This window comes from Vanessa atalanta, chromosome 28 (assembly GCF_905147765.1).
Source record: "Vanessa atalanta chromosome 28, ilVanAtal1.2, whole genome shotgun sequence".
Lineage (NCBI taxonomy): Eukaryota > Metazoa > Arthropoda > Insecta > Lepidoptera > Nymphalidae > Vanessa > Vanessa atalanta.
The window spans coordinates 2,218,438-2,243,101 of record NC_061898.1 but is presented as its reverse complement, the minus strand read 5'-3'; the positions used below and the strand labels follow the sequence as shown (position 1 = coordinate 2,243,101).

General features: G+C 36.1%; 1 protein-coding gene across 3 annotated transcripts in view; it reads right to left on the bottom strand.

Moving 5' to 3' along the window:
* Positions 1 to 319, bottom strand: part of LOC125074628 — an 82,305-nt gene extending 81,986 nt beyond the window's left edge. For all 3 annotated transcript variants that reach the window (XM_047686000.1, XM_047685999.1, XM_047685998.1), the window contains exon 1: positions 70 to 319. The gene's annotated coding sequence lies outside the window, so the exon portion shown is untranslated. The remainder of the gene's footprint in view (positions 1 to 69) is intronic.
* Positions 320 to 24,664: the final 24,345 nt, after the last annotated feature.

Below are 24,664 nucleotides of genomic sequence, written 5' to 3'. Positions count from 1 at the left end.
TTCGAATACGAGTGGACATATTTAAGTACCTGCCCTTTAACGCAACATTGAAAAAAATTTACAACTCACCTTACAAGAATTCAGCTTTCAAAGATCACTTATGCAACTTGCATTTTACACGAAATAAATCACCTTTAATCATTTCCGATTTATATGTATAAATAAGAAACACTTCACTTTAAACAATATTATTGATTAAAACTATTTAAACGTTAGTAGCACATGAGAAGTTTTATTCGCAAAAGTTTTAAACACAATTTCGTAATTTTGGCGCGACGTTTCGGCGCGAAAATTCATACACCCTCACTCGACGGGCGCTCGGCCGATACTAACCTAACTTACCTAACCTGAATGGCTGATGCCAGCGTGGTCAACGTTTCGTATGATCGAGATTAAAAAAAACAGTGTAACTTTCGCCCGCGTCTTTTCTTACCTGTTTAAAGCAAGGTTTACACCACACAAGACATATTACTATACACATAGGAACCAATAATATACAATTTATTAATCTAGGTACTTAAATTGTGTAAAAATATACCAATTAAATATTAGTAATTTTTTTAATGGATTTAATTTAAATTCTAGAATGTTCCAATTAATAATGTGCCGCAAATCGTAATATAATATGCTCAACACTTTTTTTTGTTATCTGTACACGGCTTAAAGAATGCGATTAAAAAAAGTGGTTCAATCTTTCATATGATAATTCGTAGCAATGTTTGCAGAGAGAAATTATGATAGCAATTAATTAAACAACATAGAAGTAATTATTGTGAAAGGAAAATGCTGTAATAATTATTAATTAGCATTTAAATACGATAAGCAACGGCATTTTTGTGGCTGAATGTATTTTTTGTTAACACATGATTTAAAAAAAAAGTTTGCTACTAGATAATGTAAGTCTAGTTACTCATTAATCATATTACCAACCAGATTTAAAAAAAAAAGCAGAAAGTTTTGGATTTTTTGTTGTTATTTATATGTTCGCCTTGATTTACAATCTATTAAGATAAAAGTGTACAATAAAATAAACTATTATACAATTACTTAAAAAGATGTAGTAATATATTATGTTAAATTATTCAATAATAAAAACGTTTAGTTCTTGTACAACTTGCAACAGAAAAAAAAATTATATACTTTTTAATTTATCAACATGGAATCGTTACACAAACTTTTTTTTAAATGTTGCAATTAATATTTTTAATGAATTATTATTACAGATGTCATAATTGGGTCACCTGATACCGATAGCTTTATTCGTGTTAATTATATAATCTATATTAATAAATACAAGTTCCTTTACAATATACATAAAACTTATAAAAGAATATACAGCGCTTTTGACAGTAGGCTATTTGACAATGCGAAAAATAAAGTGTCAATTGTTGTAATCATAAATAAAAACGCATTTTCTTAAACGTTTGTCACGTGACACAAAACGGTCCTGGTTGGGTCGGGTTTACGATGACATCACTTACTTGTTAACCTCGTTTGCCTACTGTATGTGTATTAAATGTGCCACAGATTACAATACAGGCAAGTGACGTTACCGACCCCGTTGCAGCGCCATGTAATAAAAGTAGCGCTTTCGCGCGCTATTTAAATATTGAATTTTTAATTTGATATTTTTCAGCAAATATGTACTAGAATTAAAAAATAAACCTTTTACTGGGGTCCTTAAATAATATAAAATGGATTTTAAAAACCAGTCAAATAGCCTATTCAGTAGTGACGCGACAAACGCGAATTTAATTTAAGTATTATCACAGATGTTATAAGATCTCTACATGTGTGTGATAGACACGAAAATTAATGACATCTGTTGCAAAATACACTTGCATCCATATTTATCGGTATTATATGCGAAACTGAGTTTATTTATAAGTTTGTTTTTCTCACTCAAGAAAGTCAATGAATATTTAACATTACCGATTCATAAATTCAAATCAATTGTTAAAAGTTTATAAAATACTAGATATACCTGCGGCTTTACTCAGTATAAAGGACATGATGCCCCAACAGAGAAAACTTGAATTTTAACCGGAGAAGTTCAAGTCAAATAATATCTTGTCCATGAGTGCATGATGGGTTTATAATTTATCTGGTACTCAATAGTGAACAGCCTGCATGTGTTAGACGAAATTCCAATACGTGTGTCCACTAACCCGTATTGTAAGCTCTGTGACTCCGCACAGTCAATAAACCATTATTGGGGCAAGGTATCCGTTTCTATAATAAAATTCCGCAGACATTTTTAACTTTGCCGTTTCATAAATTCAAACCATTTGTAAAAAATACATTGGTAAAGAAGGCATATTATTCGATACAAGATTATATAGATGATAAAAAAGCGTCGAGTTAATGCTTGTTGACTTCCAGGCAGGTGACATAACATACATATATAATTGTATTTAACTAACATGCATATATAACTGATTTTTATATGGTGAAAATGAGTAACTAATGATTTTCTTGCCGGTTTCTGCTCGGTAGAATCTATATTCCCAACCGGTAGTTATACTTAAAATAGTTTGTTAAATGGCGATTCAAAAGTGCTTGTAAAAGCCTACTTGAATAAAGTATCTTTTGATTTTGATTTTGTAGCAGCATGGTGTAATAAGCTCCAACTTCCTATGAAGTTCTAGCAGTAATTTACCGACAAACAATGGCAGTTACCCAGTTCCCCAGGGCTGTTGCCCCGGTTGCCATGACCATTTAAATACAATTAATTACTTAAGATCTCCTCTAATCATATCAAGTCAATTCAAGGTCAACGTAGATAATTTATCTTAACACCTCGAATATTAATCAGACTCACCCTTTGAACCGGAACAGTGGAATACAAAGTAATTATTATTATCGAAATAATAATTGATGATTGAGTTCTATGATATGAAAGTTTTTACGTGGTGGCAGGGCTTTGTGTGTGTACCACCCAGTCGTCAGATATTCTACCGACCTTCTAAGACCGTCTAAGAAACTGGTGCATACGTCTTGTGCACCAAGAGTGCGCTTATTTAGCTTAAAAACTGAGCATTGTGATTCAGAGAGGCAGATGGACAAGGAAAATGTGTCCTTTGGAGCTGAAGTTGAAGATTTTATGTCCACCGACTCACACACCTTCAAGCCCACACAACAATAATACTACTGTTTGATGATAGAACGTATGGTGAGCAGGTTACCCAGGGCTTGCACGAAGCCCTACCACTAAGTAAGCAATGCCACAGGACATTCCCATTGTATTTTAGTTTATTTTCAATGTATAATCGTTGAACTTAGGACAACAGTTAACACATATAGAGGTTCGTTAATTAAATTAATAAATAAATTATTACAATGATAAATTAGCAGTCTGTAAATTTCCCACTGCTGGGCTAAAGGCCTCCTCTCCCTTTGAGGAGAAGGTTTGGAGCATATTCCACCACGCTGCTCCAATGCGGGTTGGTGGAATACACATGAGGCAGAATTTCGTTGAAATTAGACATATGCAAGTTTCCTCACGATGTTTTCCTTCACCGCCGAGCACGAGATGAATTATAAACACAAATTAAGCACATGAAAATTCAGTGGTGCCTGCCTGGGTTTGAACCCGAAATCATCGGTTAAGATGCACGCGTTCTAACCACTGGGCCATCTCGGCTCACAATTTGACAATGATAAAGCGCCTCGCATACTTGAGATTAAGAGAGAGTTAGGTATATTTAACTCAAAAATTAGTTAATTTAAATTTAGTTTACGTCATATTATTAAACTATAACTGTCTTACTTGCTTTTTATACTTTCATTTTTTGTTTTTATTTTTAATGTAAGTTGTCATTTGTTTGTATTAATTTTAAGCGGAAACTCGATTGATTTATGTTTTTCTTATATTTGTTTTTTACTATTAAGTGTAATTATAATTGTTTGTTTCCCAAATAAATAAATAGAGAAAGAATAGAGCGAGGTGGAGAGAGGTTAACGGCCAAAGAGAGCATCATGGCGTTCTTCATCAAAACACAACAACAGCATGTACCGCCTGTAAATTTCCCACTGCTGGACTTAGGCCTCCTCTTTTTTGAGGAAAAGGTTAGGAGCATATTCTACCACGCTGCTCCATGCGGTTTGATGTATTCACATGTGGTACAATTTCGTTGAAATTAAACTCATGCAGGTTTCCTCATGATGTTTTCCTTAACCACCTAGCACGAGATGAATTATAAAAACAAATTAAGCACATGAAAATTCAGTGCTTGTCTGGGTTTGGACCCGCAATCATCGGTTAAGATTCACTATTTATCAAGACACGTCAGTTAAATCAGTATCCATATTATATTGGTTATATTCACACCAGCACAATGTGTACGAAGTTTCAAACCGATCGGTTACTGACAACTGTTTTAAGTTTTACTCAAATATATAAACATATATTCTATTGCCAAATAACAGTACACTGTATTGTTGTGTTCCGGTTAGAAGGGTGAGTGAGCCAGTGTAATCACAGGCACAAGGGACATAACATCTTAGTTCCCAAGATTGGTGGCGCATAGGTGATGTAAGGAATGGTTAATATTTCTTACAGCGCCTTTGTCTATGGGCGGTGGTGACCACTTATCATCAGGTGGCCTATATGCTCGTCCGCCAACCTATGCCATAAAAAAAAGAAGTTAAATAGTCGCCTGTAAAATTAACACAATCCAATTCTTCATCGTCAGGATACAATTCTGAAATTCGTATTTATATACTAGTGTCCGGCCGCGGTTTCGCCCGCTTGTAATTACAGGTAGGAGTTAGGCGTCCTTTCTCTATTTGTGACCACGTCTACGTAGTTTCACGATAATCGGTTGAGTACAGTACGGAACCTTTTGGAAATAAGTTTTTTTAGCCGGCGTTTAGTAAAGTCAACTGGTAGAAATCATTTAAGGAAAAAGGGTTATGCCCTCTCCAGGTTTTTCCCTCTCGGTAAATTCACAACATAGTATAAAACAATGTCTCTTGGCTCTGTATGTCTGTCCCTGTGTATGCATACATCTTTAAAACTACGCAACAGTATTTGATGCGTTTTTTTTTAAATAGATGGACTGATTCAAGAGGAAGTTTTATATGTACAATATAGTAGAGAAACACTAATCATTTTAGAGGTTTCTAATGTGATGTCATAAATTTACTTGGTGGTAGGGCTTTGTGCAAGCCCGTCTGGGTAGGTACAACCCACTCATCAGATATTCTACCGCCAAATAACAGTACATTGTATTGTTGTGTTCCGGTTAGAAGGGTGAGTGAGCCAGTGTAATCACAGGCACAAGGGACATAACATCTTAGTTCCCGAGGTTGGTGGCGCAATGGCGATGTAAGGAATGGTTAATATTTCTTACAGCGCCTTTGTCTATGGGCGGTGATGAGCACTCACCATCAGGTGAGTGGTTATGCTCGTCCGCCAACCAATGCCAAAAAAATAAAAATTAAAGAAACACTAATAATAATTTTTGAGTCATCTAATGTGATGTAAATAAACACATTTTTTCCGCTTACATTGCAAACGCTGGCTGAACCCAACGAGATAGATCAAAATAATGTCCTACAGTATTGTACACCTTAAAAAGTCCGTGATACATATCTATCTCTCACAGATAGACCATGTATATTATTTATCAAACCTTACTGAGACATAGCTTACTAACCTGTAACTACACAAGCTCCCTTTAAGTAGCAAGATACACAAGATCCGGTCAAGCGTACAGACACTTACGACGACACGACACAAGGAACGATAAGCGCGCCTACGGTTGTGTACTTGACTTCGGTGTAGTTCGGTGCTAACTTCAGCGCGCTTTCAACTGAGTCGTGAAGGCATCGCTCGGATCGAGGTAGAACACTGCAAAGCATTAGCCGAGTGAGGTCACGGAACTGTCATACCGTTCCTGAAGTGCTTTAAGTTTTATAATTTGTATTTTGATCTAATAATCGAAGTACATAACTTAGAACTATTCGTTTCGGAGGCAAGATCAACACTGCCACCATTTTTTTTTTTTTCGAAATGTGTTTTTTTTCCCTATTCAGTATTCTGAGCCTGAGAGGAGAGGCTCAGAATACGCTCGTCCTAAGGGTGCCTCCTATGAGGCCGGACCTCGGCTTAGGACGCCGTCGTCGACGGGTCGGTAAGAATGAGGGACCTCGACCCCACCGACGTGGTCGGTGTGTGTTGTCTGTGATGCCTATCGAGATAGAGTTGTCGGCAGTGAGTCTGTCGACGGGATCTCAATGATTGATTAGTACACAACATTTGTGATAAACGAGTAAATACTTTTTACAGACATGTTTTAATTGAAATCATAATGATCTTTGGAACCAACTATCGCCGGCGGTTTTTCCGAACCGATACGACTTGGGAACCTTCAAGAAAAGAGCGTACTCCTTCCTGAAAGGCCGGCAACGCACCTGCAAGCCCCCCGGTGTTGCAGATATCCATGGCCGGTGGTAGTCACTTTCCATCAGGTGAGCCTCCTGCTCGTTTGCCACCTATAACATAAAAAAAAAATCTGTCTATGATGTTAATAACAAGAATTGGGCTATCGAATGGCATTTTTTTTCTTCAAACCCGATTAATAGTTCCAGAAATAATTGTGTTCAAACAAACAAACAATCTCTTCAGTTTTATTATATTCACATGGATGCGTGACAAGGGTTGCCAGACTTTATATTATTAAAAAAAAATCATATTTGCTCGATATAAACGTCAGCATTTATTTTTTGAGCCATTGATCTGCAATTATTGAAATTATGATTTTTAAAACTATTGTCCTATAGCCATGCACAAGGTATAGAACATCTTAGTTTAAGGTTAAGGTCCGTGGCGATTTAAGGAATGGTTGATTTTTTTACGGCGCCAAATATGGACTGCGGACACTTAACATTAGATACTCCGCAAAACACAGAACATACGTCAGCCTATATTATTGTCAGACAATATATACATATATAACTATATATACACTTATATATAGTTTGTTCTGAATAAAACCGACTATAATCATTTTTAGTTTTTTTCGCCGGCTCTTCTCAGGTCAAGTTTGGATAAATTATTTATTTGTATAAAATTTAAATTCGTTTAATTTGACAATCAAGAAGTAAGCGTAACTTATATTTAATAGAGAAATTTGTTTTGACTCAGATAGAGTTGGCAACCCTATACCGGATAGTGTGTTCTGAGTAGAATTAATAAACATTAATAATTCACGGCAACGGTTTTAAGTGAAATATTTCAGAGTTATCTGTCAGTGAGAATAATGGCAATTTTAAATGTTTTGTCGATTGATATAGCACTGCAGATCTGCTCCTTAGCTCAGTTCGCACTCACAAGTTAAGGGCCGTTCATTTATTACGTAAGATTATTTTCTCTTGTTTTTGTCCCCTCCCTATTATAAGAAAAAATAAGAATAGGCCGACCCCCACTTGTTTAATATTAATTACGTAAGAATCTAAAGGAAAAAAATTACGTTTGGTTTATTTTAATGTTTATGTTACAAAGAATCATTTTTTTTTTTTAATTTAATTTACTTTGCGAATTGTTTTGATCTTACGTAAGAACTATCGAGTCATTTTTATGCAAATCCATAGTGAATATCATAGATTAATCAAGCTATCCACCAATGATATCGCGTCAATTAGCTGTCAAATGTTGTTCGTTTAGCATTTCTCCTCTTATGGTTGGAATAAAGTATCGATCGATTATTATGATTAAGGCCGTGATGACCCAGTGAATTCAAACGCAGGCATCACGAATGATCACATGCTTAATTTGTGTTTTATAATTCATCTCACGGTGAAACAGAACTTCGTGAGGAAACCTGCTTATAGCGAATGAACACTTGATAGAGTGTCACACTGCAAAAGAACTAAAATGAACGAGCCGACTTCATTATCTTGGTGTGTGTCACGGCTACGCTTGACACGCCGAACGTCACGCAATTTTACCAGTGTGCGTGTGCGTGCGTTCTCAGCTTTGACAGTTAAAGATATCACGTTCAAAGAACGTTATTATTTCCAAGTCGGTTTAAAAACGATACCCCTTACACATTAAGTGTTAATAATAAAATTCTAATGAATAAACAAGAACTTACAATTCATTCAGGCAAAAGATCTCCCGATCTCTTTCAAATCGAATCAATAGCATTCCACTTGACTGCTTCCGCCATTTTGTTTCCCTTTTTAACTCGCCGCCGTCTTCGAAATGCCTGTCTATGAATTAGGGGTCCGTTTATGGAAATATTTATTTAATTATACATTTGTTTTATTTTAATTTTAATAAATTTTATATATTTCGACGTAAAAAGACGCGTTATGATTAAATAAGTATACTGAAGTTAATGTCTATTAACTGCTGTTCCAATTTATTTTATAAATAGGTATTTAGTAATAAGCTAGGTCCGTCGTAGGTAAATCCAGGGTGGATAAGGTGCTAAAACCCGGGCTTGTTCGATTATGGTGAAATGGGCTTCTAGGAACATGAATTTTTGGAAGTAGGTGAATCAACTCGCTAAAGTTTCATCACGGATGACGCTTACACCAGTCAGTGGTGCAGCAATATATATGCATTTTTATTGAGCGTTACTACAGGCACACGATAAATCACATCTTAGTTACCTTCAGCTGGATCATTACCATTACCATCTTCCATAAACAAACTCTAATAACGATTGATAGTAGGGAATCCCTATTCAATGTTCACAACTATAATTTAATTTGTTTTAAATCTAGACAGCGCGATTCAAAAAAGTGACATTTTTCATCAGCGTCATCTATCTTCCAGTTCGGTCGGTCGTAATATACGCAATTATACATTGAGGATCATTAGCAGCCTGTAAATTTCCCACTGCTGGGCTAAAGGCCTCCCCTCCCCTGAGGAGAAGGTTTGGTGCATTGAAATAAAACTAGTTTTTTTAACGGATTTAATCGCGTATATTAATTATTTTAATATCCCGACGTTTCGAGCACTTTGCAGTGTTCGTGGTCACGGGCAGTCTGCCCGTGACCACGGACACTGCAAAGTAGTTTTATTTCAATGTGTAATAATCGCGAAAATCTAAGACAACATTAGGTTTGGTGCATATTCCACCACGCTGCTCCAATGCGGGTTGGCGGAATACACATGTGGCAGAATTTCGTTGAAATTAGATATTTATGTCCTCACGATATTTTCCTTCACCGCCGAGCACGAGATGAATTATAAACACAAATTAAGCACATGAAAATTCAGTGGTGCCTGCCTGGGTTTGAACCCGAAATTATCGGTTAAGATGAACCACTGGGCCATCTCGGCCATTGAGGATATGTGATAAAATTAATACATTATCCTACGGAACCAAATCTCTTAAAAAGTACACTTAACAGTAGTTTTTTTTATCCGTCCTCGTAAACCGAAGCACACGTTATTATATATAATATAATTGACACCTTTCTTGGGCCCTTTGTGTGGGGTGGCGAAATGACTGGCGGGAATGATTAGTGGTTTGTACAGGGTGTTCACAAACACACAATCGATTAAAAACATTGTTATAAATGAGTTCGTTTTGTTTAACTTGTTATGAGATTTTTTTTATATATCCTTGAGCGTTATGAAAAAAGTTTGTGTGTGAATTTTTTTATGCGCGTGCGCAGTGACAAGTCTACACGATGAAGATGCTCGCTAAGCCGCCAGTTGAGTGTCAACTGTCAAGTCGCTCGTAATAGACAACTTCACACCTCATGATATATTTTTAAATTCGAAATTTAAATTGTAAATTAACGTTAAATTAGGAAAAAAAGAAAAAAAAATCACACTAATAATTATAATTTTAATTATGTTTATTACGCCGAAGAAGTAGAACTTATTTTATCGTCAGGTCTATATCTATTATTATCTATGGTTATAATAGAAAATTAAATCATAGACATTGAAACGATAAAAATGATTACCAAAAATATACATGTATCTACAGAAGAAACAGAATTACATATAATAAGTAAATTGGAAAAGAAACCACCTGTATATATATACAGGGCCGCCCAGGTAGTCTACCTATCTGTTTGTCGCTGCAGTCCTGCGCACTGCCCTAACCAAATAGTATAAGTATTGTCACTGCACTCTCCGCCCATTAGATATTGACAGTTTTTTTGTTAAGGAGATCAGTGGCCAACGGACAAACACACATCTAAAATACATTTGGTGAAAGTTAATTAACAACAATTCAGACAAAAGAGGCGGAATTTTAAGTTTAAAAAAAAGTAAAACATAAAACTTTATAACACACAAACCTCCAACCCCCCTTTACTAGGGGTAAAATGTATGTAATTCCGATCCCTTTTCACATCTCTAAGGGCTGATTTCAAGATAAAAACTAAAATATGTGCTTTTCGGGGTTCTCGGCTTGAGTCTGAAGTAACAGACAGAGTTATTTTCCCATTTTAATATTAGCATTTTTTTAGCATTAGCAGCCCGTAAATGTCCCACTGCTGGGATAAAGGCCTCCTCTCCCTTTGAGGAGAAGGTTCATTTTAATATTAGTAGATTATAAATATACTTTATTCAAGTAGGCTTTTACAAGCACTTTTGAATCGTCATTTAACAAACCATTTAAAGTGAAGCTACCACCGGTTCGGAATGGAGATTCTACTGAGAAGAACCGGCAAGAAGCTCAGTAGTTACTCTTTTTTAACATCTAAGAATACAGTCATGTTAGTTAAATACAATTATATATGTATGTTATGTCTCCTGCCTGTAAGTCAACAAGCATTAACTCCACGCTTTTTTTTCATCTATATAATCTTGTATCGAATAATATGCCTTCTTTACCTTTAGTTTTTACATACTTAATAATATATACTTCTACATATGTACTAATATTATATAAATGAAAGTAACTCTGTCTGTCTGTCGCTCTTTAACTACTAAATCAATTTACCGAATTTGACGAAATTTACTACTACTATTTTTACCTAACACATGACAACCTACCCCTTAAACGCGAGAGAAGCCGCGGGCAACTACTAGAATCATATAAAACACGACTGGGGTCAAGTCTACTAACATATATCGGTTACGATACGATCCCGATTATATTCCGATCGAGCTTCGATTGAGCCGCAACCGTATCGTTTTTGTAATGTTCACATGTCAGCAGGGTCGGACCGTGTGTTTAGGGGGCTCTTAGCTAATACTACATAGGAGGCCCACTTAGACACACCTGAACGTAGAATTAAATTAAATTAATTGAATGGGTTTGATTAATTGCAGGACTCGCAAACTATACGATCTGTTTAATTTAATAAAATTATGGATTCTTTCGTATTATCGTCTATTTTTGACTTTGACTTGACTTGACTTAGCTAGAGGCCCCTTGTATCTACGGGGCCCTGGTCTATTTAATATCCTCTCTTCTTTCAAATACACTGGCTAACTCACGTTTGAAATCAGAACAGAATCACATCAAAACAAAATGTGCAACTAGACTGACATTAGGGCCGGATGTAAACGATCCGGGACCACAGTCTCCACACGATAAAGATTCCAAAGAAACTTGAGAACAAATTTTAACATAGTATTTATATGTATATCTTGTAATTTACTTACTTTACTTATATATATGTTTGTTTAAATGATTTCATTTGATATGTGTTTATTATTGAAACATCCACCCATAAAAAAATGATCAGTTTTTTTTTATATTTAGAGTCTGAGACCTCAACGCACGAGGTATCCCAGAGCCTCTAAATCCGGTCCTGACTGACATTGTTCCCAAGAGATCGTGCATTCCGAGGCACGGCTGTGTGTTATTTTTAAACATTTATTTAGTTCTTATTATGTATCAATAGATGTCGTGGTCCGTTTTATTCGTGTTTCTGAATCACGCTATCCTTTTTTTTTTCGCTGTAAAAACGCGTTACGCGTTTCCCCCGCGTGGAAGTGGGGGGGTATGTGGGACTCGCCGGTGTCCAAGATGTTAGCGGTACACCGGAATACCCACTAAAAAAACAGCGGTACCCTCTCCGTCTCATCCGTGGGCGCCACGGGATCGCTTTCGCATGCTACCGTGACGCCCTGACGGTCAGCCCAGCTATGCGGGCCTCCAGTTCCTAGGGGGGATTCCCGGGGTACTGAGAACCCTCCTAGCCCATGTGGCGCCTATTGAGGCGGGGGGAGAAGGTGCGCGTAGCGTTGTTTCCTCCTCCCCGGTCTTCTTCGGCGGATCGGGTCTGCAGCAGCGTCCACCTCCCGCTCCCGTTCCGCTGCCTCCTTCTGCGACATGACGTTTTCGCAGAAGGAGGATGAATCACGCTATCCTTTGTCAAAGGAAATTATGAAGAAAGGACTTAGGGAACTTATTGATCGAAACCCGGATTAAATAGGTAGCTGATAGAATCACAAAAAAAAAACTCATGAACGTTATCCTAAGTATAAAAAGAAATAACCCGCTATGGATGATTCCAGATGATTCCTGCTCGACGGAGAAGGAGGACATTATATAGAAACCTGCATTTGAGCAAAGCAGCATGGTAAGACTCAGTCCAGCAAGGCAGCACTTGAAGGCTGTTGCTAGGCAACGAATATATCAACGGAATTTTATTATAACACGAAGTCGTCTAAATAATTTTCTCTAAGCATTCGACCGCCATGTAACTGTTAATAAGTCAATTTGTCCGTCTGTTGATATTGTCGACAGACAGACAAATTGACAATCAATATTAATTTAAAATCGTTTTAGTTTGCACGGTGACGGTTAAGCTCGCTACACACGGTGCGTTTTTTACTCAACGTAATTATATTTTAAGTTCGTGAAAATATAATATACACAAACACATATAAATCACGGAATTTATTACAAAATAATAAAGAAACTGTCGGAAATTGGCGATTCGTCGCGATCCAAGATGGCCGCCTTGCTGGATGTATTATATACATATGTAATTGTATTTAACTAAATTTACTTTGTAGTTTTAAATACTAATAACTACTGAGTTTCTTGCTGGTTCTTCCCGGTAGAATCTACATTCCGAAACGGTGGTAGCTTCACTTAATATAGTTTGTTAAATGACGATCCAAAAGTGCTTGTAAAAGCCTACTTGAATAAAGTATATTTTGATCTTGAAAATTCATCTGCGACATTATATTGTCCGAAACTGTTCTCATTATTACGAGTTTCCTAGGTAAGTCCTTTGCCCTTTACACAACGTTCGTGATACGATGATCGGTTGAATACTTAGACGTGCAATCATAACCGTCTTTGCCATAGGGCACCCGGGGCACGTGCCCAGGGCCCCCATCCTGAGAGAGCCCCGAAGAACCAACAATTTGTTTCACACGTTTATGTTCACGTTGGATACTATACATTATATTTTCGTAATTGTCATATTTGTAAGTAATAACTAACATATTTATCAAAAGGCTGGTGACAAGAAAGTAGAAAGCTATAGACGTGCTCTTCATATACTTAAGGCTATTATTTGTACATGGTAGTAAATATCTACCGAAAGGTCCCCGAATTCACGGGTACCCAAGGGTCTGCGTGCTTATTATTACCAAAGTCACTTTAAACAATTAAAATTCGACAATTCAATGATTTAGTTCGCGTTCCGACGCTATGTTTGCGATGAGCCTTAAATTATTTTAAAACATTTGTTTTATTTTTGTATCTTAAAAGGAAGTTTAGTGATCGAAAACGTGTGGGTCTGTTTGTGATATCATAACCTGTGAATCACTTATCTTGGATTGCATTCAGCGCAGTCGTAGTGTCACGATATGCCTTTTACGTCACAACGCTGTTGATCGAGATGTTTCATTCTCTTGGAGGTTGGGCATTGTACAAGCTCACCTGGTTAGGTATCATCCTCTCAACATATATTCTACCACCAACCAACAATAATGTGTGGTTGTGTTACGGTTTGAAGGGTGAGTGAGCCAGTATATTTGGGTAGTTTTTATAAATAAATAAATATTGGACAACATCACATACATCACTCTGGTCCCAATGTAAGTAGCTAAAGCACTTGTGTTATGGAATATCAGAAGTAACGACGGCACCACAAACACCCAGACCCAAGACAACATAGAAAACTAATGAACTTTTCCTACATCGACTCGGCCGGGAATCGAAACCTCGGCGTGGCGTGCGCATTAAAACCCGTGTACACACTACTACACGAAGGTCGTCAACTACAGGCTCAAGATAACATCTTGGTTCCCAATATTGATGAGTTGGTTTACAATGCATTTCTTACAGCACCAATTCCTGTAGGACGAGGTGACCACTTAACCTCAGCTGGACTGGATGAATATAAATATCTATCAATATAAGTATCTATTAGAAATCGTAGATGCCAAACGTCAACTCGGAAGTTGTCCTTGAGGTAGGATTTATCTCCTTGGGATTCTGGATTCCTTGGATTCCTTGGTCTGGAAGATGTTCGGGCGGTCTGTTAACAATGTACATATATAACACACTAAATAAGAATAGAAGCCGAGATGGCCCAGTGGTTAGAACTCGTGCATCTTAACCGATGATTTCGGGTTCAAACCCAGGCAAGCACCACTGAATTTTCATGTACATAATCTGTGTTTATAATGCATCTCGTGCTCGGCGGTGAAGGAAAACATCGCGAAGAAACCTGCATGTGTCTAATTCAACGAAATTCTGTCACATGTGTATTCCACCAACCTGCATTGGAGCAGCGTGGTGGCCACCTGATAGTAAGTGGTCACCACCGCCCATAGACAATGGCGTTGTAAGAAATATTAACCATTCCTTACATCACCAATGCGCCACCAACCTTGGGAACCAAGATGTTATGTCCCTTATGCCTGTATTTACACTGGCTCACCTACCCTTCAAACCGGAACACAACAACACTGAGTACTGCTGTTTGGCGGTAGAATATCTGATGAGTGGGTAGTACCTACCCAGACGGGCTTGCACAAAGCCCTACCACCAACGAAATGGTGGAATATGCTCCAAGCCTTCTCCTCAAATGGAGAGGAGACCTTAGCCCAGCAGTGGGAAATTTACAGGTTGTTAATGTAAAATAAGAATGTAGACTTAGTAATATCCACTGATATGTTATCTCAATTAAATTGAACACAAAATTTACAAATTTTAACATGCAAACTATTTAAAATTATAATTCGGTATGTAATATAGGAAATAAGAAATAAATTACTCATATTGGTAAAGTTTATTTAAAGGTGGGTTAAGTGTGTTAAAATTTTTGCAATTTATTCAAAAAGTGGATTTCGAGAAGTGATGTTCAACTGTGAGTGGACTTTAGATGTGTATTCAGAACCTCTTTGGTAGTTTTTGCGCCCTCTTCGCCAGTGTTTCCAATGCGTCTTCCCTCCTACCAAATGGCAGATGTCTATAGGTGACCACTCACTATCCGTCCATCCACCACAATCAAGAATACAAGATTACTCTGTCTGTCCGTCGCTTGTTCTTTCACCGTGAAAACACTGAACAGATTTTGCTAAAATTTCGAAGCTAGCTTGAACTCTGAGGGAGGACATAGGTAACTTTTTATCTCTAGCACTTGACAAGCGAAGCCGCGCACGACTGTTAGTATACGAATAAAAGGCAACCTTTGAAATGTTAATTAAATTATATGACATACAATCAGTTATTGTATATGAAACGAAACATTTGTTGCATGTTATCTACTAAACAAAGAATCCTTCATGAGTTTATATTATTGCGACTTTGACCTGCGAATGTTTAAGCCAAGTGTGTGTATATGTTTGTTATCGGATACGAAACCCCAAGTTTGTCTGCAGAGTCGTAGATAACGTCCCAACTAATTTTATAAATGTAAGTTTGTTAGTTACGCTTTTACGAACTATTTAATTTATTATCCAAATGGTTATACGTTGTTAGGATACATAAAAAGGGATTTGACGGATACGGATTACGGATATATGAATAGCATTTTACCGGTTACGGATACGAATTTATTACGGATTATCCGATTTGTTAGACTAAACTGAATTCAAAACGAGTTGTACTTATAAATATTATTTCTTATAGAAAACTATGGTAACATAATTAAGAGTTCACTGTTCATAACAATTTCCCGAAGTTATCAGATTCATTTCAACGAACTTTATGTTGTTGTTGTAGTGACATCTATTGAGATGAAATGTGACCGCAAATCGGAGCGGATAGTTTCAACAACGAATGTTACATTATACAGAAATGTTTTGCCTATGATTTGGTTTTAGGTATAATCAGAGACACAAACAGCATTAAATAATAATTAGTCTCTTTAAATGCACTGCAAAAAAATTTGTATCGGATTTGGTTACGGTTTTGGATAGATATTTATTTCGGATATCCGATAAAATACGGTGAGGATATAGGATAACAAACACCGAACGCATTGGCGATGTAAGGAATGGTCAATATTTCTTACAACGCCGTTGTCTAGGGGCGGTGGTGACCACTTACCATCAGATGGCCCACATGCAAGTCCGTGAACCTATGCCATAAGCAAAAGAATCAGTCAGTCAGCTATGAGTTGACGTGAGTGTGCCTTTGCAGAGTAATTTCTTCATTAAGAATTCTAGAATAGAGAATCTAGGACTCTAATCTTGTTTTTTATTGGGTTACATAATATAGCTCTCATAAGTTAGATTCTCAATGAATGCCTCATTGGTCGATGTGTAGCTAGGGATTGGGCCGAGGAAGCGTGAGGTTAAGGCGTCGCGTGTTCTATTTCAGACAGCCTTAAAGCCAGCAGGCGGGGTGGTCATCACAATCCTTTTAGTGGATGATAACCCCATATCACCCTCCCCAAGAGGCCCCGGGAAGCTATTAGGTTTCCACTGCGTGACAAAAAAGTCTATCTACAAGGTCAAGATAATAGTTAAAAAGTGATTAGGTATTTTTGGCGACAAATTGTCAGTAGTAGCACGGAATCTAGAAATTGTTGTAAACACTTCCGTGCCTCGGAGAGCACGTAAATAAACCAGCGTCACCGGTATAGGCATTAAGTCTTAACTTTATATATATTTGAAAAGTTGTATACTACATAAAAGTTCAAGAGATTCAAGTGCAAACGTTACGTCACCGTACACGGAAAGTTAAACCCATTCATGCCCCGGAAACACAAGGGAACCACATAATTACCTGGAATCTCCCAGATACATACGTGCTGCATCTTCTAGTATAAGTTTCGTGCAAAGTGGTTGATCAGTATTTCCAGTACATCTCCTTCTTCATTAATAAACATTAGTTGCAAAGTTTTGACCTTGAAATTATCTAAAGAAGTTTTGCTTCCAAAATAAATGTTTTGTTAAACCAGTTGGTTTGAAATATTGTATTACAATTCAACGTGGGTTAAAGCGTGTCTAGATGTGGACTAAGGCTGTAACGGTATAGTGTGGGTGGTGGAATACACTCAGACCAGCGGAGCTATTCTGTAAGACCTCGAAGACCACTGAACTCGATTGTGAAGTTTCTAAAAGTGATATTGGCTACAATTACTAGGCATATATAATAAGATACTGGGAAATGTAACCAATTTACCATTTACGAAATTTAAAAAGTTTATTAAGACTAAATTAATAAATAAGTCTTATTATTCATTAAAAGATAACTTTTTAGAAAAAAACGCCTGGATCTGGGCTCGGTTTCCATCACAGGACACAAATTATTGTAAAAAAAACAGCTTTGTAAATCTGTTTATTTGAAAAGAGCAACTATGCGAGTTTCTTGCCGTTTCTTCTCGCTGGAGGCTGCTTTCCGAAACGATGGTAGTATTTTAATATTGACGATTCAAAAACGCTTCGTTGTCAAGTTTACTTGAATAAACTTGATTTGATTTTTATTTGTGTAAAAGAAAGTTATTTGTTAGTTAACTGCTGCTAGTTATTTGTACGGTGTATTTATATGAGTTGTATGTATCACTCTCGAAATTAATTAATAACGTTTTTCTTTATTGGTAAAGTTAAGAATTAAAGTAAAACAATACAGTAATGTAAGATAATGTTATAACAACGTTCCAGGTTCCAGCGTATCCAGAAGAAACTTAAATTTCCCGCCAATGTTTTCTTTTGTTTTTTTATGTTGCCCGCTTCAAAAATCGTAGCGACAACATTTGAATTATAGTCTACCAACCCAGTCAGCAAAGCGATCCAAAACCACCATTAACCCACTCAAATACACGTCAAAATTCACATAGAAATCTGTCAAACCGTTTAGTTTAATAAATGGTCTTATCCAGACTTCGTACGGGTAAAATAACTATTTTAATCCGAGATATCTTAATAAATAAAATACCAGAAGAGAAGTTCTGCTTCTTCAAAATCACAGTAAAATAATAATTATTATTATGATAAATGTATAATAATGTAATATATTATTATGATCTTGTATCGACTAATACTTATTTATCTTTATTTTGACAGGAGTTTTTTTAATAGGTTAAAAATAATTTCAATGGTAAGGTTAAATTGAAAATTATTAACTTTGTCTTGGAAATGAAAGTGACCTCGTTTGGTCCAGCGCTGCAATTGACCTTACGTCTCGTGTTAAAACAATGATTATCACTGATTCTATTAAAATGATCAGTGTTATTGATACGCTTCTGTATATAATTCTAATATCTAATATTATAAATGCGAAAGTAACTCTGTCTGTTGCTCTTTCACAACCAAAACTTCAAACAGAATTAAAATAAACTTGGTAGAAGCAAGCTTGAACTTCTAGTACATTCCTTAACTTAGTCGATTCATAAAGTCAAATCAATACAATATTGATGATGATAAAAAAGCGTGGAGCTAATACTTGTTGACTTCCAGGTAGGATATATTATATATTTAACTTTGTATTTTAAATGTTGATAAAGAGTAACTACTGAGTTTCTTGTCAGTTCTTCTCGTTAGAATCTACATCTACATCCCGAACCAGTGGTAGCTTCACTTAATATAGTTTGTTAAATGACGATTCAAAAGTGCTCGTTAAAGCCTACTCGAATGATGTATATTTCGAGCAAGGTCTCGGACGACAGGTACTATCGAATAAAGACACACATTTAAATACATTGTAAGTTGCCAACGAGTGTTGTGACTCGACATTGTGACTTACAGAATAGCACCGCAGTAGCCTAAAATCACTATAGTTGTGATTGTATCTTTGTGGTTTGTAAGCTACAAGCGGACAAGGAGCCAATCATTTTGAGATAACAATTATGTACCAAATACTGTGATAATATACTTGATATTATTCATATAAATATAAATGTTAAAATTAATGGAAGATTACGGGTTTTAGTCCAGGTTACTAAGCTTTTTTGTGGTTAGTGTTAGGTAGTAGGTTACACGGTGGTAGCGCTTTGTCGAGCCGAGATGGCCCAGTGGATAGAACGCGTGCATCTTAACCGATAATTTCGGGTTCAAGCACCACTGAATTTTCATGTGCTTAATTTGTGTTTATAATTCATTTCGTGCTCGACGGTGTGGAAAACATCGTGAGGAAACCTGCTTGTGTCTAATTTCAACGAAATTCTGTGTATCCACCAACCCGCATTGGAGAAGAATATGCTCCATACCTTCTTGGTGACCACGTCCGCCAAACTATACAAAAAAAAAAAGGTTGCCTATTTGCCAGTCTGTTTACCTATGACGAAAAATAAGAGTCGTTTTGATCGTGGATCGACAATGGCGTACTTTATACTCGTCGCAAAGGTAACCCTTTGATCGTACTGAGCCATCGACGCAATGTCTAATATAAGGGGATCTACACACTAACGACTGAAACGAATAATTTTATTTAATAACACCTCTTTTAAAAACAAACTATCTTTACTAATATTATGAATGAAAAATAACGCTGAACCGATTTGGATGAATTTTGGTATGTAGATAGTTTGAGTCCCCGGAAAGATCTTAAGGTACTTTTTGTAATTGAGCCCTCGAAGGAGTAAGATTTGGGTGATTGTTTATGGTTATATATTTATATATAATAGCTATTAAACTCGTAAATTTAAAATCTCAGGTTCAAATAGTTATCTATAAATATATGACGGTGCAACGCTAGCGCCATTTTAAATTACGAAATTTGACAGCTAGTCTGTATGGTGAAGCGTCATGTCGATGTTTGGCGGGAATCATTCTTGGGGTATCCGCTTCTATAATAAAATTCCGCAGACATTTTTAACTTTGCCGTCTCATAGATTCAAGTCATTTGTAAAAAATATATTGGTAAAGAAGGCATATTATTCGATACAAGATTATATAGATGATAAAAAAGCGTCGAATTAATGCTTGTTGACTTCCAGGCAGGAGACATAACATACATATATAATTGTATTTAACTAACATGACTGTATTTTTAGATGTTGAAAAAGAGTAACTACTGAGTTTCTTGCCGGTTCTTCTCGGTAGAATCTACATTCTGAAGCGGTGGTAGCTTTACTTTAAATAGTTTGTTAAATGACGATTCAAAAGTGCTTGTAAAAGCCTACTTGAATAAAGTATATTTTAACTGTGCTTTTGATCTTGAACGCCGCCATTATTGAGGTGTAGTCAACTGCAAGCGCTTCCAGCGCTGCCACGAATCGCCTTGTTGATCCTAATTTTTATATTGTGGTATTATAATTTCTAAAGAAAAGAATACACACATGGCTTATCCCGATAGACATGGAGATCTGCCTTTATATATGTATTTGTTAATTTTGTAACAATAATGTTACTAAATTTTATTTCTGTTTACTTTAAAAATCGACAATGTAATTATTAATGTGATTTTTTTTCTTAGTAATTAAAAATTTTTTTTTTTTTTATTTAATTGCGTAATATTAAATACATGGTGTGATTAACTATAAACAGGTATACAATTTAATTTTCTTGGTGTTTATATAATTTATCTTTGTTGTAGTATTATTGTCATTTTAGTTGGTCTTCTTAACATTAGATATAATATAACCTATTCAAGTGGAAGTAGGAAAAAAGATTAAGAATTAAATTAAGAAGAAACCTTAGATTTACGTATTTCATGCGATTTGCTAATAACTCGCTTATATTGTGCACTACTGAGAGTTTATGATTAATACATCTTTATTTATAATACAACACTATCACACTTAACTACTTATTTCCACTTTAATTTTACTTCCAAAATTCCGATAACAGTTTCGTCGACGTTCAAAACGCCATTTTCTCGCAAATCCATAGTGAATATCATAGATTAATCGAGCTCTTGACCAATGATATCGCGTCAATTTGCTGTCAAATGTTGTTTATTTGGCTTTTCTACTCTTATGGTATGGAATAGATAAAATTTTATGTTTAAACTGTTTATCGTTAAGGAGTTTTAATGTCTGGAATTTTGGGCTTAGAATTAGGTCATGTTTACTTTTGTAATGCATTTCAACTCCGCAGTATGAGATTGATTCAGTGTTACTTATTTGATCTAAACAAACATTACATGTTAAATATCCTTCTCCTTCTTATAAAACTTTCGAATTTTCGGTTTAGAATTAAGATACATTACGTATACGTTATTGACGAGATTATTTTTACATCTCGATACTAGATGGCATTATGTCAAAATTCTGACATATCTACATCGCGATGGCAAGATTCGCTTAAAAGATTTAAATTTAAGATTCGGTTTAAACGCCCGGTAACTCTGTAAGGGCCAACAGCACGACTACACACAGACCAGCGTTGAGGAACCATCGATAATTCGATAGTTGACCTCGAAAACTATTCAGGATATCGATAGTATCGTTTACGATAGTATTGGCGTAATTAACAGTATTGCTCACGGAGAGCTATCGACACTATCGATAGTATCGATAGTTTAGGTTAATGGTTTTTGCAATACTATCGATAGTATTGCTCATGGGGAGCTGTCGATACTAGCGACAGTATTGACACGTGACAATATCGATAGACTATCGATACTATCGCTAATACCTTAAGTATCGATAGTGTATCGATAATGTCGAGCGTGACGAGTCGAGCCGAGCCGAGGTTCAAGATTTTCCAATCATGCAGTCTTAAGCATAACAAGCGCTCCGGTGCAAGGAGTGTTCTAGTGATTCTGGGGGAGAAGACATCCCAAAAAAGTTCTTTAAGGAATCGACTGGGGTCTAATGGTGCCCGGGATTTTTGCACCCTGGATTAAGACAGTTTTAAAAATCGTAATCAATTAGATTTAAAGCGCACGGGTGCAAGCAGTTTCCTGGCATTGCTGGAGGAGGAGCTCTCCCCAAAAATTGTATCTAAGGAACCTTTTTCAAAGCTTCATAGATAGTCCAAGATTTCTTATGGGACTAACGCGCGGCGCCGAGAGTTCTATACCCTATTTTTTTTTCGCTGGAAAAACGCGTTACGCACGTGGGGGGGTATGTGGGACTCGCCGGTGCCCAAGATGTTCGCGGTACACCGGAATACCCACTAAAAACTAGCGGTACCCCTCCCTCTCATCGGCGGGCGCCACGGCATCGTTTCCGCATGCTATCATGACGGAGACTTTTATACCTATATTTATACATAAGATATATAAGGATAGATGAATAAGGATTTAATAATGGTAATCAGTTAGATTTTAAAGCTTTCATTGCATTAAAAATTGCTTTCTTATTTATTTTTTTAAGAATACAATTTTTGTATAATCTTTACCCGTTTGATAAAATTAAGACCTCTGAGTCTCAAGTCTATGGTCGCCCTTAACTTTCGCTAAGACTACGTTTAAGATCAAACATTGTATGTGGGTCTGTCGTGCACATAATTATGGGTTTTAGACCTCATTAGACCATTCATAGACAAGCTCGTTTTGTAGTTCTCTCCTCTATAAATACAAGTTTGCAACTTGTGTTTATAGACGCATTGTCGTCCGCCATATTAAATATTTTATCTATTTGAATAAAATTTCTTAAGAAAATATTTACTTGGATATTGAGATGCTTCAGAAATTATGTAACTTTTAAAGTTTATTTTACAATTATTTATATTTATAATTATTATAAATAGTTGTTTAATTGATCGCGATTTCATGATCACGATGATTCCGAGTTCAAAGCTGGGGCGAGCACCACTGAACTAATGTGCTTATTTTGTATTAGAATTCATCTGGAGCTCGGCGGTGAAGGATGATGCGCGTCATGGATGACAGTCTGCCACGTGTACCATTATATGCATTGGAGTAGCGTGGTGGTAAGGCCCAAACCTACTCCACAAATGGGTGAGTCTTTGCCCAGCGTACGCATATGTCTTTCATGGTTTAACTACTGAACCGAATTTGATGGAACTTTTGTACGAACCCTAAGGCTCCTGTGGTCGAAGACTTATAAACTCCACACAAGTTTCGTAAGTTTAGAGCACCTGTTGTTACTCAGAACACACAGAAATAATGTTTGTAATCAGAAATTATTCCATAGTTTCTTTTTTGCATACGTCAAAAAAATTTTTTTTACTTAACTTTGGCACAGTTCTTTTTAAATCGATACCAGTTTCCTCTTTATATAATACATAACTAAAAATGTAATATCATTTCCGTATGTATACGTATTTAATACTATTTAAAAAATTGATATTTTAAAAATAACTCATACTTGCGTAAGTGTCCTCTGTCAATCTTTCAACGGTACTTAAAATAACACTTGTGACCTATATTTTTAACTGGAAAGCTAATGACATTCAAAGAAATACAGAAAGGCGTTTTTTTTTTATAAATCTGACCGGCAAGGGTATCTGATGTTAGGTGATCACCATCATAGGAATATGGAATAATAAATATCATCATAGTATGTTACGTCCCTTGTGCCTGTCACACTGGCTCACTCACCCTTCAAACCGGAACTCAATAACACCAAGTATTTTTGATTGACGGTTGAATAAATGGAATACGCAAATCTGGGGCATCTTTACAGTCTTAACTTTATCAAAATCGTGTTTTCTACTAATTTAGGTTTAACTAAACCAATAAATCAAAAAAAGAGAATCGTCTGTGATTTAATAATAGGTCCTTTTTAGGGTTACGTTATCAAATGGTAAAACGGTACCCTATTACTAAGACTCTGCTGTCCGTCAATCTGTCTGTCCGTCTTTTAGGATCAGTTGAAATTTTCACAAAAATCGGCTAAATTGTGCACTACTAAGAGTTTATGATTAATATATCATTATTTATAACACAACACTATTGCACTTAACTACTTATGTCCACTTTAATCTTACTTCCAAAATTCCGATAACAGTTTCGTCGAAATTCAAAACGTAATTTTTTCGCGAATCCATAGTGAATATCATAGATTAATCGAGCTCTCGACCAATGATGTCGCGTCAATTTGCTGTCAAATGTTGTTTATTTGTTGGAATGGAGTATAGCCAATATTCAAATGGATATGTCTTTAAGAATATAAACCATAGTAAGTAATATATTTTAATGACTAAATGATATAACAATTTAGATCCTTACTGTAGAATTTAAAAGCATATTAGAAAATTAAAAACAAAACTTAAATATTAATTCAATATTTTATTGAACTCGTTCTAAGCCGTTCAAATAATTTTGATAAATTGTTTTGTCTGTGTTTGAGTCCACTGGCCATAGTATCCGGCGGATGGCGCCGTGATCGCGAAGCAAATGATAATTTAATTTTAATCGAACGAAGTCGGGACGGACTGTTAGTATATTTTTGAAAATAGAACTTAAACATA